Source organism: Pan troglodytes, chromosome 13 (genome assembly GCF_028858775.2).
Source record: "Pan troglodytes isolate AG18354 chromosome 13, NHGRI_mPanTro3-v2.0_pri, whole genome shotgun sequence".
NCBI lineage: Eukaryota > Metazoa > Chordata > Mammalia > Primates > Hominidae > Pan > Pan troglodytes.
In genome coordinates this window covers 132,367,905-132,385,382 of record NC_072411.2, presented here as the reverse complement: position 1 = coordinate 132,385,382, position 17,478 = coordinate 132,367,905, and the positions used below count along the sequence as shown (strand labels likewise).

The 17,478-nt window shown below is 42.5% G+C and overlaps 1 protein-coding gene across 1 annotated transcript in view; it reads right to left on the bottom strand.

The window, feature by feature from the left end:
- The window catches only part of SP140 (SP140 nuclear body protein), a 189,072-nt gene extending 176,597 nt beyond the window's left edge, over positions 1 to 12,475 (bottom strand). The window contains exon 1 of the mRNA XM_054679506.2: positions 11,354 to 12,475. The gene's annotated coding sequence lies outside the window, so the exon portion shown is untranslated. The remainder of the gene's footprint in view (positions 1 to 11,353) is intronic.
- Between the last annotated feature and the right edge of the window lie 5,003 nt (positions 12,476 to 17,478).

Genomic DNA, 17,478 nt, shown 5'->3' with positions numbered 1-17,478 from the left:
TCTAGGACAGAGCCTGCCTTGTCCTGCAATGTCCCCTCCCCAGACCTGACACCCAGCCGACCCCGAGACACAGGGAGGTGGCTGCCAGCAGAGTCCACAATAGTGCTGGTCTCCCTGTCTGCTTAGGCCTCTTAACACACAATCCTGGGCTCACTGTTGCCAGGGTTGGCCCAGCTGTTGGGTGATAGTCCCCATTATTTGGTCTTGCTCCTCACCCCCATTCTGCCCAGAATCCCAGTCATCTTTTGAAGCATCCCTGCTGGATTTTTCATTTCTGCTCAAAAAGACTCCCTGCACCTGCATGGGGGCTCACCACCTGCCCCCCACACCTGCCCCATTCCATTTGTCAGAACCCTCAGGGCCATGGGTTGGGCTTTGCCCAGCTGTGTTCCAAGACCCAAAACCCTCCACAGGGCATGCAGTGGCTGTCATTGTGTTTCTGTTACAATAAAAATTTTAAAGCTATTCTTTTTTCCCCTTGAATTACTGCAGATGCAACTATAATAAAGGCTAAGTCCCCAAAACCCCCTCCCTCTGGATCTGAAATGGTTTCAGGCAACTATTTATTGCTGGGACCAGCAGGGACTGGTTCCTTTAGTGTTCTAATATGCTTAACACATTAATCAATATGGCACATTGTTTCATCATTGCACTCAACGAACCTTCATTGAGCATTGAAACATACAATGCATAATCCTAAGCAGTGAGGTTATAAGGTAGTAAAACAGTCACTGAGCCCGGGCACAGTGGCTCACACCTGTAATCCCAGCACTTTGGGAGGCCAAAGCAGGCAGATCACTTGAGCCCAGGAGTTTGAGACCAGCCTGAGAAACATTGCAAAGCTCTGTCTCTATGAAAAATAGAAAAATTAGCCAGCTATAGTGGTGCACACGTGTAGTCCCAGCTACTGAGAAGGCTGAGGCAGGAGGATCACCTGAGCCTAGGGAAGTTGAGGCTGCAGTGAGCCATGATTGCACCACTGTACCCCAGCCTGGGCAACAGAGTGAGATCCTGTGTGGAAAAAGAAAAAAAAAGTTGCTGACATACTGAAGCTTACTGTCCAGTGGAAGATGCAGAATATGATATAGATAACCAAAAACATCATGTATAGTTTTACCCACTTACCAAAAGAAGAAGAAAGCCAAGTGTGCTATGGGAGAGTTGTTCAGAAATAGAAGGAATCAGATCACCATGGTCTGATACAGTCAGAGAAGACATCCTGGAGGAGGTGAGGCTTGAATCAGGCCTTTCGTGGATAAAAACCAGAGCAAAGCACGGTCAGGGGTGAGTTGGGGAGGGGAAAGGAGCCATGCAGATTCCAGGCAAAGGAAAACTGTGAGAGCCCCAGTGAAACCATACTTGGTATGTTCAGGAGACAATGAGTATATATCTGGGTTTTGTAAGACTAAGGACTTGTTTAGAGCACTAGGGACAGACTAAGGCCAGGACCAGATCTGGAGGACCTTGATAGTATTCCAAGGGTTAAAATCCATTTTGTAAGCAGTAAAGAGACTTGCACAATTAAAATTAGTAGCAGCACATGCCACGGGTTAAGAGCCAGCATGAGATGCCCACCTGTGCATAGTGGCATTTGAAACGAGCTCTGTCTGCAGAGCAGGCAGCCCAGCAAAGGAGAAATTTGCACAGTGAGGACAATACTACCATAGAAAGTGGCTCAGAATACTTTTTGTACACGTGGTATCTCCAGGAGGGTTGGATATCTGCAAAATCGTTGAGGCCTGGTTTTATTGCCTTTAATTTATGTATAAGACCTCAGGAAAATTAGTAATTTATTCAGTATCATACATGCAGAAAGAATCTCCCAGTCTCCAAATTCACATTTCTTCTCAGAAGCATATTTGCATAGATCAAGAGCTTGTGGCAACCAAACTTATGTAATTAGCTCCCATCTATACATGTTTACTCCACTTAGCCACATTCTTAGAGCCTTCTTCTTCTGAAATTCTAAAATGGGAAACACCTGCTTCCTTCTGGCCCAAAATGTTACTTTGGTTTCAGCTTTGAAATAAGACCTGGAGCCAAGAGACTTCAGCAAAAAATTACATTATATCCACAAGTACCCTGACAAAATAAAAGGCAGCCACTGCCATTCTCTGCAAAAGTCCTGCAGGAAGCAGATGGGTGTTAAGGACTGGCCCAGATTTATACACGAACAATGAAGCCTGAGAGATCTCCTTGTAAGAGCCCTGTGGACAACATGCTGTCCTCCAAGAGAAACTGAATATACAAACAAATATGACCAGACCACATATAAAAATAGAACTCTGACTCACAACCTGCAGCACCCAGCCCAGGAAACCAACCCTTATCTCCAGTAACCACCTAGGAAGCCAGCCTGATGTAAGTCAGACTTGCAGGAGTCAGACTGCTATCTCTAGTAACAATCCAGGAAGCAAACAATCGCCCCTGTAATAACCCACCCCCAAGGGCCAGGACTTGATTAATAACTGACAGCTTTCCTAAATCCAAATTTCCAACTTAGGACCAGTCAGAGAGAGCTAAATATGCTCCCCTAACCTATCACATAGGATGTCCTGTTTCTACTTAACTGCCCACAGCTTCCCCACGTTAACAGCCTCCAATCAAGGCACACCTGAAGCCTTCCCTTTTTTCCATTATGAAGCTTCCTCACTCTGCCTGCCTTTGAGTCTCTGCCAAAATCCAAGCTCTGAATACATAGCCTTTGCTTGTTCTCATCTGGTTGGTCTTTATTTCTACATCAGTATGAAAAGATGGCTCTGGTGGCTCTGCAACAGTACATGCACCTTGAGTCATTTCTCCAGGAGGCTGATGAATCTGTGCGCTGAGCCCTTCATAGCCATTGGATGTCGACCATCACTTATGTGGGGACTCCTGGCCTGGTGCCTTAAAGAGTGGGCTCTCTAGTTGAACTGTCTGGTCTAAAGTCTAGAGCCACTATCATGACGTCTCTGAAAGAGACTCCTCTCTGTCCTGTGCACCTCCAGGCCAGCAGCAGAGACGTGTCAGGGAGTTTGGGCAGAGTGAGACAGCTTCCTTCCATGGAGGGCAATTGCCACCTTGGTGTCATGGAGAACTTCTGCCAGGGCAGTGCAGAAGGGAAATGTGGGTGGGGGAGCCCTACTGGGGCACTGCCTAATGGAGCTGTGAGAAGACGGCCACCGTCCTCCAGACCACAGATTGGTAGATCCACCAACAGCTTGCATTGTGTGCCTGAAAAAGTGGCAGACACTTAACACTAGCCTGTGAAAGCAGCCAGGAGGGAGGATGCAGAGCCACAGGGGCGGAGTGGCCCAAGACCCTGGGAACCCACCTCTTGCATCAGTGTGACCCGGATGTGAGACATGGAGTCAAAGGAGATCATTTTGGAGCTTTAAGATTTGACTGACTTGTTGGATTTCGGACTTGAATAGGGACTGTAGCCCCTTTGTTTTGGCCAATTTCTTCCATTTGGAACAGCTGTATTTACCCAATGCCTGTACCTCCATTGTATCTAGGAAGTAAATAACTTGCTTTCGATTTTACAGGCTCATAAGCAGAAAAGCCTTGTCTCAGATGAGATGTTGGACTGTGGACTTTTGAGTTAATGCTGAAATGAGTTAAGAATTTGGGGACTGTTGGGAAAGCATGATTGGTTTTGAAATGTGAGGACATGAGATTTGGGAGGGGTCAGGGTGGAATGATATAGTTTGGCTGTGTCCCCACCCAAATCTCATCTTGAATTGTAACTCCCACAATTCCCTCATGTCATGGGAGGAACCCGGTGGGAGGTGATTGAATTATGGGAGATGGGTTTTTCCTGCGCTGTTCTCGTGATAGTGAATGAGCCTCATGAGATCTGATGGTTTTAAAAATGGGAGTTTCTCTACACAAGCTCTCTCTTTGCCTGCTGCCATCCATGTAAGACATGACGTGCTCCTTTTTGCCTTCTGCCATGATTGTGAGGCCTCCCCAGCAATGTAGAACTGAGTCTGTAAGTCCATTAAACCTCTTTTACTTCCCAGTCTCAGGTTGTCTTTACCAGCACTGTGAAAATGGACTAATACACTTGGCCTCATCACAGGCTCTGGGGCACCAGGCTGGGGAAATTTCTCACTTCTCTCATTTCTGAGGGACTGTAAGGCCACTGTAAGCCCACCACCATTGCTAAGGACACCCCCCTTCAGGAGAAAACCAAGGGGGCACTGGATGTGAGAGATGGGGCTAGACTGGAAGGGAGCACAAGAGGTTGATGACCCATACAAAACATAATCATAGAAAACATGTGCTGGGTTGTTTACTGTGACACAGTTTTAGTGAGTGCTGACTTCTTTAATCTGTACAACAAGCCTATAAAGTCAGCGCTACTGTATTAGTCAGTTCTCACATTGCTAATAAAGGTATACCCAAGACTGGGTAATTTATAAAGAAAAAGAGATTTAACAGACTCACAGTTCCACATGGCTGAGGAGGCCTCACAATCATGGCAGAAGACAAAGGAGGAGAAAGCCACGTCTTACACAGTGGTGGGCAAGATAGCTTGTGCTGGGGAACTCCCATTTATAAAACCATCAGATCTCACAAGACTTATTCACTACCACGAGAACAGTATGGGGGGACCACCCCCATGATTCAATTATCTACACCCGTCACCCTTGACAGGTGGAGATTATTATAATTCAAGGTGAGATTTCGGTGGGGACACAGCCAAACCATATCAGCTATCATCATTCCCATTTTTCAGAAAAGAAAACTGAGGGACAGAGGAAGGAAATCACCTAGCCAAGGTTTACCAGCTCATGACAGTGACTCTGGAATTTGGATCAGGCAGTTCAACTCCAGAGCCCACTCTCTAAGCCACTGGACCAGGAGCCCCCACATAAGTGATGGTCAACATTGAACGGCCGTGAAGGGCTCCCCACACATCTTCTCACTCGGTCCTCCCAACAGGCTGCAGAGGCTGGAAAAATGAGTGGTGGTCTCATCCCTGCTTCATGAGAGGCAGTGACCAGGAATACGGAGGTGGAGGGAGATGTTGGTTAATGGCGAAGCCTGGCCTCAAACCCAGCTCTTCTGATTTCTGAGACCATTGCTTTTGCTACTGTTGTTTGTTTAGCTTTTTTCCAAGTGTCATATTGGTGTGTGTGAATTTAAACACAGAAAAAAGATTGAGCAACTGAGTGGTTGTTATAGACTAAATTATGTCTCCCAAATTTCATTTGTGGAAGTCCTAACCTCTAGTACCTCAGAATGTGACTGTATTTAGAGATAGGGCCTTTAAGATGAAATGAGGCTATTAGGGTGGCCCTGATCCAATATGACTGGTGTCCTTGTGTCCTTACAAGAAGAACATGAGGAGATTAGGACAGAGAAATACACCAGGAATGCACACACTGAGAGAGAACACCATGCAGAGAGGGAGCAAGGGGACAGCCGTCTGCAAGCCAAGAAGAGGAGCCTCAGGGAAAAGCAACCCTGCCAGAGCCTTGATCTTGGACTTCTGGCCTCTTGAACTGTGAGAAAATAAACTGCTGCTGTTTAGCCCATCCAATCTGTTGTATTTTGTTATGGCAGCCTGAGCACACGAATATAGGGAAAAGCATCTACCAGTTACTATCGTATTGCCAGGAGGCTGAGAATGGCTTACCCATGGGTCCAGCTAGACTCCCCTAGAACCTACATGTGGAATTTCTAAAGGAGGAAAGATCTCTGGTCTCTGAGAGGGAAGAGGCCTTTGGGGCAGGGGCGGTGCTTACGGTCAGTCGGCCAGTGTCTGCCACTAAGGTCAGGGCCACAATCTGACTCACCGCTGATGGGAAGAACACATCAGCTGAGAAAGAACTGCAGAAATGAGTTCAAATGCTCAGCAGCTGCTGGCTGAAGGCCATTCCAAAATGGCTGTTACAATCTACCCTAACGATCAGACCTCCTCCTCGCCCACGGTAAACATGCTCCCTTCTCTTCAAATTCGTCTTTTTCTCTGATCTAATTGTAGACTGACTTATTTGGTATTTTAAAAATCACTTCAGTCCATGAGGCTTTGGATTTCTCCTCCTCAAAGCAGGCAGGAAGGAAGGGAGGGAACCAGTGTTTACTGAGCACCAGGAACTCAACATCAAGGTCAAGCATTTACTAAATATTCACTGTGATTGTTAATCCTCTGGAGACACTTCAGAGGTGTGACATGGAGAACTGGGTGAAATCACAAAGCCTATTTAGGTATATCCTGTGACTTCTGAAGATAGAGAATGGCACTTTTTTCTAATGAGTGGTTTCCCAGGCAGTTGGCTTTTATAGTCTTAACCTGCCTCTTTTCATATAAAGCGAATTCTCCAGCTTTCTTTCCCATTTTTTTTCTGACCAAAATGTTGGTCTACAGGCATTCTTTAAGTACTCATAAGATTCGTTCATCTAGAGACTCACTACCTTGCTTTGATAGAACATCGTCCTTTTCTAAAATATGTTTAAAAACATATTTTCAAAAACAATATGCACATGCATCTTTACTGAACACTACTCGTGGACAGGGCAGGGTGAAACAAATTCCCAAACCTTGAATATAAATAAATATTCAAGAGGGGAGTATTGGAAAGAAGTAGCTGCTAATAATGGCAGAGAAGCTCTTCTCATTTTACAATTTTGATAATGATGAGTATGTGTGATTCTACCTTATTACAGTAATAATAACACCTATATGAACAGAGGAAACAATTTAATGACATTTTACTATCCTTTATATATACATATATGTGATCAAGCATTTACTATATATAGTATATATATGCTATTATATATAATATATATGCTCAAGCATTTACTATATATATTCTATATATAGATATATTCTCTATATATATACAGACTAAATTGTCTCCCAAAAAATATATAGAGAGAGTATATATACATATATATATACATATATATATATATAGAGAGAGAGAGAGAGAGAGAGACAGACATAAGAGAAATAAGGCATAGGGGTCATTCCAAGATTTCAGAAAAAGATTGTTCAATATTAACTATAATGGTGTCATATGTAACAAATAACATATTTCATGAATTCGAATAGAAATTTAAATAATGCACTTATAAGAAATCATAATATACTGGCTAAAAGTCAATCAATTCTACTTGGATGGATGGAGTTCTCTGCAGGCACAGAAATAACCAAGGAACTAAGCACAGAACTAACCAGGGAACAAAAGTAGCAAGCTCAACAGATGAACACTTATTCAATCAAGTGGTGAATTCCAACTACCTATGTGTCCCCAGCATGGATTTAAGTGCTGGGGTTGACCAACACACACCAAGTCTCTGATGTCATGGAGTTTATACAATCCAAAACCTGTGACAGTTTCCTGGCATACAGTAAACATATGGTCTTCCTCCTTTTCTCCTTGTCTCTCCAGATGTCAAAGGTCAATTGATGTCAATAAACTACAAAGAGGAAAAACCAGCCATACGTGGCTGAGCATATGATTCATTGCCAATAATATTTCCCAACATCTGAAAGGCTTTTGTCTTTGGTCAATTGCCTTGTCTCTATTGAGTTCATCTTCCAACATTTACTTCTAAAATATGCTGAAGCTGTTTTAACGTTGCCTTACTGCAATTATTAAGCTAGTTACAAGTTAATTTGCCTATGTAGGACCTTTACATTATTAGAGCTTGTAACACAACACAGAGCAGCCAAGATGGTGAGTTTTGTGTTGTGCTGGTAGGCTATCCTCCATAGTCAAATGGCTTTCCCTCACAGCGTAGTTGAGATAGCGGCCTCATCCTAACGCAGCAAGACACAATCTTTCTGTCTCAGCAGGCCACGCCTCTCCTTAGCCATAAACCAGATGCTTTATCGGAACAATCTTGGCAAAGTTGAAATCCACAAAGAGTGTTGGCAGATTCCACAGAGCTCTTTCATTTTCTCTCTCTGCCTTAGCATTGGAGACTAGTGTGAACTTTCTTCCAGGCTTAATTCTATTTCCCTAAATCAAAGCACAATTTAAACATAGCTATTTTTACTAACCTTTTACACATGCTGTGATTTGTTTCACTGATGAAAAAGAAATCCCTCAATTTTGAAATCTGCTTGTAATATGTATTGCTTGGTTAGATACTTCTATCTTTATTAGATGTCTCTGCATAATGCATATTGTATTTGTTCACACCATGCAGAGTTGCCTCCCCAGATCTGAAAGCTGTATGATTTTAAATATCTGAAACTGAAAATCCATGGAATAACTTAACCTTTTGCCTGCTCTGAGAACTTTTACTTAGCATATAATTGATTATTAACTTGAACTTTTACTTAATTGCTGTTTAATTGATTTATCTCACTTATTGGAAGCTGATATATTTATAAAGTTTTTTTGGCAGAGTTATAAGCCGACCTATCACAGCGAATTCTATTACTATTTGAATGGACTTGCATTTTTCCATAGCAAAGTCCACGTAAGTCAAGTTATTAATGTTTTTGGTTACTTTCATTAGCATTTATATTTGCCTTTTAGAATCAGCATACAAATTTGAATCATACAAGGAGAGAAAATAGCTAACTCAGTACTTATCCTTGTGATTTTTTTAAATCATCATTCTATTTCTCTTTTACTTTAACAAACTTATTTTCAAGTAGAAATTATATTACTGTTATTAGGGCTATTTTTGAAAACATTATTTGTAACTATATTTTGTATTTTTCAAAAGAACTTACATTCTAAGTATTAGTGACAAAGAAAATTACTAACTTTGAAAACTCCAGCTATATTATAATTAAACCACTTTTGAATGAGCAAATAACTTATAATCAATTACAATTTTTCAATATATGGCCCCATCTCAATTTCTCCATTTATACATTCACTCATGCATTTATCCATTCCTCCACTCAATAAACATGTATTTTGCACCTGCCATGTGTCAGGAACTACACTAAGCACTGGACCTGCAGAGATGAATGGGATAGGACCTCTGTCCTCAAAAAATTTATTTCATTGATTTGGGGATGGATCAGGAGTGAACACTGGTATGGGTTATGAGAGAGGTGGCAAAAACATATCAATTTCCTATTTTTTTGAATTGGAGGAAATGTATGAAAACTGCAAACCTTGGATTAGTGAAAAGCAAGTTCCTTTTTCCTTTTACCAAGAAGATTTGGGGAAAGTAGTCTTCCTTCTCTTGCATGAAAAGCCAGAGCAGGAATATTGGGATGAATCCTAGTCAGTACAGACACAGGCTAGAAAAGCCTCCTGGAAAAAGCAAGGGCACCACAAGGTTAATAAGGCTGTTTTGAGGAAGACAGAAGCAGGTAAAGAGGCTCTCCAGAAACCCAGAACTGTGCAAAGAGGCTGGCACTGTGGATAGGAAATGACAGGAAATCTGACAAAAGGAAACTTATAAATGATGCCTGCAGAAGGGAATCAGCCAACAAAGAACCTAATTTAAGGAAACACAAGTGTTTGAAGGGCACAGTTAACTAAATTTAGATTCTAGCCAACTTTGTGGTTTGGCTCAGTGACTTGTCATTTGGGGTTTTAAAGCCATCAGGATGCAGGTTAAGAAGGACCCGATCACAGCACGAATAACCAGTCATTACAGGGATTCTCAGTGAACAACACAACTGAACAGATCTAAGTGACAACATGGGTATAAGATGCACCTTCCCTGCCCTGGGAAAGGAGGATGGCCTTTAGATAAGGGAACAATGACTGGGATGCCTAAAGCTCATAATGTGCACTCAATAAATCCAAGACTGTGTCACTCTGGTCTAGTGAGAGTTGCTTCAGTACTGTTCTATCAAAGACTTTTCCAATAGAACTATGAAGATCCTATTTTCTTTTTCACCACTTCCTTGGCCACTTAAGCCATCCACATGCATGGGCTCAGGCCCACATAAATTAACAGAGAATATTAAATCCTCGGCTGTGGCAAACTCTGCCAAAGAATCAGGCCCACATGACCATTCTCTGGTTATTGCCAATTTTATGTAACTTGAGTATCTAGCTTTTTTTCAGACTTTAGGCTGCCCTCATCTTAAATCTGTTTGCCACTTGGTCTATGTCTTGATCTTTGGATCACTGGTCTTAAAACAATGAATATTACTTCTGGATGATCCAAGCCTGTGGGTCACATGAAGCTATTTGCTCTTTCAGTGTGTTCAGAGTGGTGCCATGCAAACCCCCACCTGGACCCCAAGGAAGTGTGGTCTGGTCAGGCAAGCATACCTGTCAGAGGGAGTGTGGTCTGTGGACAGAGGACCACAGACAATAGAAGAGAGGGGCCAAAACTGAGTAGGGACCAGATTGGGGGCTTCTGTTTGTGTGACCAAAGCTGTAAGAAGCCACATAACCCCAGAGGAATGTACTGTTTCAAGGAGGTCCCACTAGAAATAAGATGTCCTACCCTAAGACTTGCAGATGGTTTGCTGATGAGATGAAGTCGCCTCTTTATGCAACAACAGGAGACGACCAACTTGATCCCAGAAACATAATTCGCTAAAATCATTCAGCACATTTTGTGGGTTCAACAAATATAGATGGTATTGTAATAACAGCTGAAAATAGAAGGGTGGTTCTTCCCTTAGAAGCCGTGAAAATCAAGGAGTAAGAACTTGCTAATGCATCACCAACACTGAAGCAGGACAGGAGCGCTGGTTAATATAAGATCCTGATCTACTTTAAAGTATTTTCACATGCTGAGAGATATTTATGAGGCTTCCACAGTATTATTATTTTAACACCTATATACTATGTGCCAGGCTCTGTGCAAAATGCCAAAATGCCTATAATTAAATGAAAAAATTGCTGCAGAATCCCAGCACTTGTAGACACTCAGAGGAGGGCATCTAACTTCCATAAAAATGGTTAGAGATGACTTCCCAGAGGACACTGACCCTTGAAAAATAAGGATTCATCCATCCAGCTAGGCAGCCTTTGATTCATTTGTTCATTACATGTGCACTGAGTATCTCTGCCTGTTCTAGATGCTGTGGATACAATACTGAATGAGACAGTCAAGGTCCTTACTCTTGTGAAATTTACATTCTGGTAGGGTGGAGACATAACCAGGAGAAACAAAATGCTTCCTTAAGACCATCCAATATCCATCTTCTGGCCTCATTTCCTTCCCCACACTGTTTTCCTACTGAGAAGAGAAAAAGAGCATGACTGCTCAACCTAGAGCATTTCCATCCTTCCGGTAAGTATAGCTCGCATCATGACACTAAAATGCCAGTTTATTGCTTACCATCACAACATAATAAATTCCAGAAGGGCATAGGTCTGGTAAAATCAAATTTCTCAAAGTGCAGAGCTGAGAATCAGCTTCAAGCAGAAATCAAAGTGAGAATGCAGATGCCTACCCTGACATGAGATATCCTTACCTCACTTTAACAGTGGGGATCTTTTCTGCCAGTGAAACAAGTTTTCTTTCCCAGGAAAAAGTATGTGGAAGAAGAGCAGGAGTTTCTTTGTGAATCCTAGGAAGAACTTCCAACACTCAGCATCTAATAGGAGGAAACAAGAGGCATGCTCCACTTCATCTTTTCCCAGGACCTTGAGCCTTCAGATTTGAGGGTCCCTTCCGTGGTGCCTGCTGCCAGTGTCTCACTGTGATTCACTGTGTAGAGAGCTGCAGGAAGTCTGAGAAAGCCGGGGACCACTGGGGTGACCACTTCCTGAAAAAATGCTCAGCGTCTTCTGTCCAAGAGGAAGTGGAGGAGCCTGAGGCCAGCGCCTCTACTTCTGCATACAGGGGTCCTTCTGCAACGAGGCACACACTATCACGCCCCACAAGGGAAAGTGTCTCTAAGGGAAAACTGAAAAATCTTCCCCACCCAAATATAAGAGAAAATTGCAAGCCGCTGAAACTGGTAGTTTTAAGCCAGACTAGCCTTCAGAGATCTCAGATTAAGTCTGTAGAAACGACGGAATTGCCTAACAGGGGCAAGAGAAAGGCAGTTGGAAGCTTCTGCAAGGCACCGTTGGTACCATTCTGAAAATTCATGTTTCCTGTTTGCCAACACGTCTGCTTTAAATCCCTCAAGCTGCTAATTACTTGCCAGTGTTATATACCAGCTTTTCCTCATATTTATAGCTTTCATTTCTCTTTGAAGTTATTCAAGTAATATATGCTTGTTGTAAAAAAGGTAAAATACAGATAAGCGTAAAAAAGAAAATAAAAATTCCCCATAATATCACCACTTGAAAATAACTGTCGTGGGCACTTTGCTGTATATCCTTCCTGTCTTTTTTCCATGGTGAATTGGATATTAGGGTGAGCTTCTCAGCGTCCGTTCCACCCCCACAGCACTGGGGAACATTTAGGCAGTTTTGCTGGTATTTGCTCCATCCTCAGCTCCAGCATAGGTCCAGGTTTGGCTAAATTAAACTGCAAGTATATCCTGCTCTTGACACGGTGTTTATTTCAGGAACCAGCGCATAAGCCAGATCTAAGCCAATCAACGTAGGACAGTCCCCAGCCCCAGGAAAGGCACATGATCAACATGGTCCAATCAGAGGGAATCCTAGAACTCTGCCCAGTGGCTGGGGAGGAGACGCTCACTCCTCGGGTTGGAAGAGGTGTTTCTGGAGACTGTTGGTAGCCATGTTTCGATCACTTGAGGAACCCAGCTTTGGGATGAAGCAGATATCCCAGAAAAGATATATGAAAAGAAATTCAGTCCTTAAAGAAATTTCTGAGCTGCCAAATTAAACTAACACCAAAACTTGTCTTCACTTTTGAAGTTTCTGGCTATATGAACCAACACATTTGCTTGTTGAAGCCAATTAAATTGAGTTTTCTATTCCCTGTAACTGAATGCATCCTAAGTGACTCATGTAGATATTTTTATAAAAACACATGGCCCCAGCCGGGCGCAGTGGCTCACACCTATAATTCCAGCAGTTTGGGAGGCCGAGGTGGGCAGATCACAAGGTCAGGAGATTGAGACCATCCTGGCTAACACGGTGAAACCCCGTCTCTACTAAAAATACAAAAAAAATTAGCCGGGCTTTGTGACAGGTGCCAGTAGTCCCAGCTACTTGGGAGGCTGAGGCAGGAGAATGGCCTGAACCTGGGACGCGGAGCTTGCAGTGAGCCGAGATAGTGCCACTGCACTCCAGCCTGGGCGACAGAGCGAGACTCTGTCTCAAAAAAATAAAAATAAATAAAAATTATTTAAAAAAAAGAAAAAAAACATGGTCCCATCTTACACACACACACACACACACGCACAGAGACTAGCATAAGAGAAGATAAATTATATATTAAAGTGTTAACATCAATTAATTCAAGGATTGGGATTGTAGGAGTGTGGGGAAAATTTATAAACTTTTCTTTTTAACATTGGAACATTGATTTTTTAAACATTTTTAATAACGTTTTAAAAAAAAAGATTGGAGTAGCCCCAATTCAATAACTCACATTACCCCAGATGGCTAAACACCATATTTTTAAAAATAGCCCCTTTTACTTAAATGTCATAGCCCTAGTCTCTATAGGTGGAAGGAAAGTGTAACTGAGAAAAGGGTATAAAAATTACAAGTGGAATAGTCTCCAATTCTAACAGGACTGGCTGAAATTGGGACTAGATAATTAACAGCAAATATGTGTTTTATTACTATGGACCAATATTCAATGGCATCTATATTAGGGTTCTCTAGAGGGACAGAACAAATAGGATATATACATATATTTATTTATATATTTATATATAATGTATATGTTTATATATAATATAAATTTATATTTATTTTATATTTATATCATATATTTATTACATTATATAAATATATATAAATTATATGCTTTATTATATATAGTATTTATAGTTATATATTATAAATATTTTTATTTATATTATATATATTTTACATATATATAAAACCCCCATATATAAAAAACTCTCCTTTATATGTATATATTTATATATATGTTTATATATATATAAAGAGGAGTTTATTAAGTATTATCTTAATCACAAGGTCCTACAATAGGCTGTCTGCATGCTGAGGAACAAGGAGAGCTAGTCCAAGTCCCAAAACTGAAGAACTTGGAGTCTGATGTTCAAAGGCAGGAGGCATCCAGCATGGGAGAAAGATGTAGGCTGGGAGGCTAGGCCAGTCTCTCCTTTTCACGTTTTTCTGCCTGCTTTATATTCACTGGCAGCTGTTTAGATTGTGCCCACCAGATTAAGGGTGGATCTGCCTTCCCCAGCCCACTGACTCAAATGTTAATCTCCTTTGGCAACACCCTCACAGACACACCCAGGATCAATACTTTGTATCCTTCAATCCAATCAAGTTGACACTCAGTATTAACCATCACAAGTCCACCCTTTGTCAACTTGAACCCATACACAACTCCTGAGATCAATGAAAATAATAAGGTCAGGTCATAATTACATCTAAAATAATACAATTATCCTTTGTACAACCAGAAATGCACCAATCCCCAACCCAAATACTATTACACAAAGTTAACAATACACAAATGCTGATACCAAGTCAATAAATCTTTTGTCACATGGTAAAAAAAGGAAATAAAATAAAGATATTTTCTTAATACAAGTGTATACATGCACAGACGTGTTTTTAACAAAAGAAGGAGGAAATACTCATGACAATTACAGTCCCCATTTCTGCAACTGGTCGTGTGGTCATAGCTGGTATTGATGACTACCTTCTTCTACTACCCATTCTGTATTCCCTTTGCCTTCAGCAAGCACCTCAGTGGGTTGTGGTTTTTTTCCTGGTGGAGTGACCCAAACCTTCATTCCTGAGGGGTTTGGGCCAATTGTAGTCCTTCCTGGATTGGGCTGTGGTCGTTTCCCATTGACCTTAATCACAGGGCATAGTAATACTAAGAGATGCCCTAATGGATCTCCTGTATTCCATGCATATTCTTCCTTACCTCTGTTGTGGAGTAGTAGACTGATTTCATCTTGATAGTCCAGGTCAATCACCCCAGCTAACACTGTAACTCCCTTCTTAGCCTGTTGACTTAAAGGTAGGAGGAGCCCAAAGTGTCGAGGTAGCCATCTTAACTTCCACTTTAATGGAATCGTTGTTGTGTCTCCTGCTGGCAGCATTCCTCCCTCTGGAACTAAGACCTGTAGGCCAGCAGAACGTAATGTCACAAGAACAGGAAGAAAAATTTTGCTAGTGGATCACTATGGGTGATGGTGAGTGGTGTCACTTCCACTTCCACCCCTTGATTCCTGGACCCATGAATCCTGGCTATGGGAGAAAGAGTACCATATATTGGACACTGATTCAGAGCATACACGGCCTTCTGGAGAACTTTGCCCCAGCCCTGCAAAGTATTGTCACCTAGTTGGCATTTTAATTGTGACTTCAAAAGGCCATACCACCACTCTATCAACCCAGCTGCTTCAGGATTATGGGGAACATGGTAAGACAGGTGAATTCCATGAGCATGAGCCTACTGCCGCCCTTCTTTAGCCATAAAGTGAGTGCCTTGGTCAGAGGCAATGCAGTGTGGACTACCATGACGGTGGATAAGGCAGTCCATGAGTCCACGGATAGTAGTCTTGGCAGAAGCATTGTATGCAGGATAGGCAAACCCATATCCAGAGTAAGTGTCTATTCCAGTGAGGACAAACCTCTACCCTTTTCATGATGGAAGAGGTCCAATATAATCAACCTGCCACCAGGTAGCTGGCTGATCTCCCCGAGCAATGGTGCCATATCAAGGGCTCAGTGTTGATCTCTTCTTCTGGCAAATTGGACACTCAGCAGTGGCCATAGCCAGGTCAGCGTTGGTGAGTGGAAGTCCATGTTGCTGAGCCCAAGCATAACCTCCATCCCTGCCACCATGGCCACTTTGTTCATGGGCCCATTGGGTGATGACAGGGATGGCTGGGTAAAGAGGCTGAGTGGTGTCCACAGAATGGGTCATCCTGTCCACTTGATTATTAAAATCCTCCTCTGCTGAGGTCACCATTGGTGAGCACTCGCAAAGCACTCACATGGGATATCTTCACACTTTTGACCACTCCAAGAGGTCCATCCACATCCCTCTTCCCTAAATTTCTGTCACCAATTTTCCAATCATGCTTCTTCCAAGTCCCTGACCATCCAGCCAAACCATTGACTACAGCCCACAAATCAGTATATAATCGCACATCTGGCCATTTCTCCTTCTATGCAAAGTGCACAACCAGGTGCACTGTTCAAAGTTCTGCCAACTGGGAAGATTTCCCTTCACCCCTGTCCTTCAGGGATGTCCTAGAAAGGAGCTGTAGTACTGCAGCTGTCCACTTTCGGGTGGTGTCTGCATATCGTGCAGAGCCATCTGTGAACCATGCCCTAGTCTTCACTTCCTCTGACCATCATAGGGAATGCTCCATGAGGTCATCAGTGCAGGCTAGGGGAGAAAAGGCATGGTGGCAGGAGTGGAGACCATGGACATTTGAGCCACTTCCTCATGCAACTTACTTATGCCTTCAGGATCTGCTCGAGCCCAATCACATATATACCACTTCTATTTGATGATGAAATGCTGCTGTGCATGACCCAATTTATGGCTAGATGGGTCAGAAAGCACCCAGTTAATGATAGCTAGTTCAGGTCACATGGTGACTTGATGATCCATAGTCAAACGTTCAGTTTCCACCAAAGACCAGTAATAGGCCCAGAGCTGTCTCTCAAAAAGAGAGTAGTTATCTGCAGAAGATGGCAGGGCCTTGCTCCAAAATCCTAGAGGCCTCTGCTCTAGGCCTCACCTATGGGGGCCTACCAAAGGCTCCAGACAGCATCCCTGTCTGCCACTGACACCTCAAGCACCACTGGATTTGCTGGGTCATATGGCCTAAGTGGTAGAGCAGCTTGCACAGCAGCCTGGACCTGTTGCAGAGCCTTCTCCTGTTTGTGACCCCACTCCTAGTACCAAAATCTGTATTAGTCAGGGTTCTGTAGAGGGAAAGAAATGATAGGATATATATGAGAGTTTATTAAGTATTAACTTACAAGATCACAAGCTTCCACAATAGGCTGTCTGCAAGCTGAGGAGCAAGGAGAGCCTGTCTGAGTCCCAAAACTGAAGAACTTGGAGTCCGATGTTCAAGGGCAGGAGGCATCCAGCACAGGAGAAAGATGTACAGTGGGAGGATATGCCAGTCTCTCCTTTTCATGTTTTTCTACCTGCTTTATATTCCCTGGCAGCTGATTAGATTGTGCCCACCAGATGAAGGATGGATCTGCCTCCCCTAGCCCACTGACTCAAATGTTATTCTCCTTTGGCAACACCCTCACAGACACACCCAGGATCAATACTTTGTATCCTTCAATTCAATCAAGTTGACACTCAGTATTAACCATCACAGCATCTATATGTTTCTTTCCAGATGTGCATTTTATCTCTTTTTAAAAGGTTACTAGAAAGTTGCTGCAGAAGTATCTACTGGGTTCTAAGATATAACACATAATATGTATCTCAATGTAGTGTTTTTCCCATAAAAGGAAAAAATCTTTAAAACAATTTCAA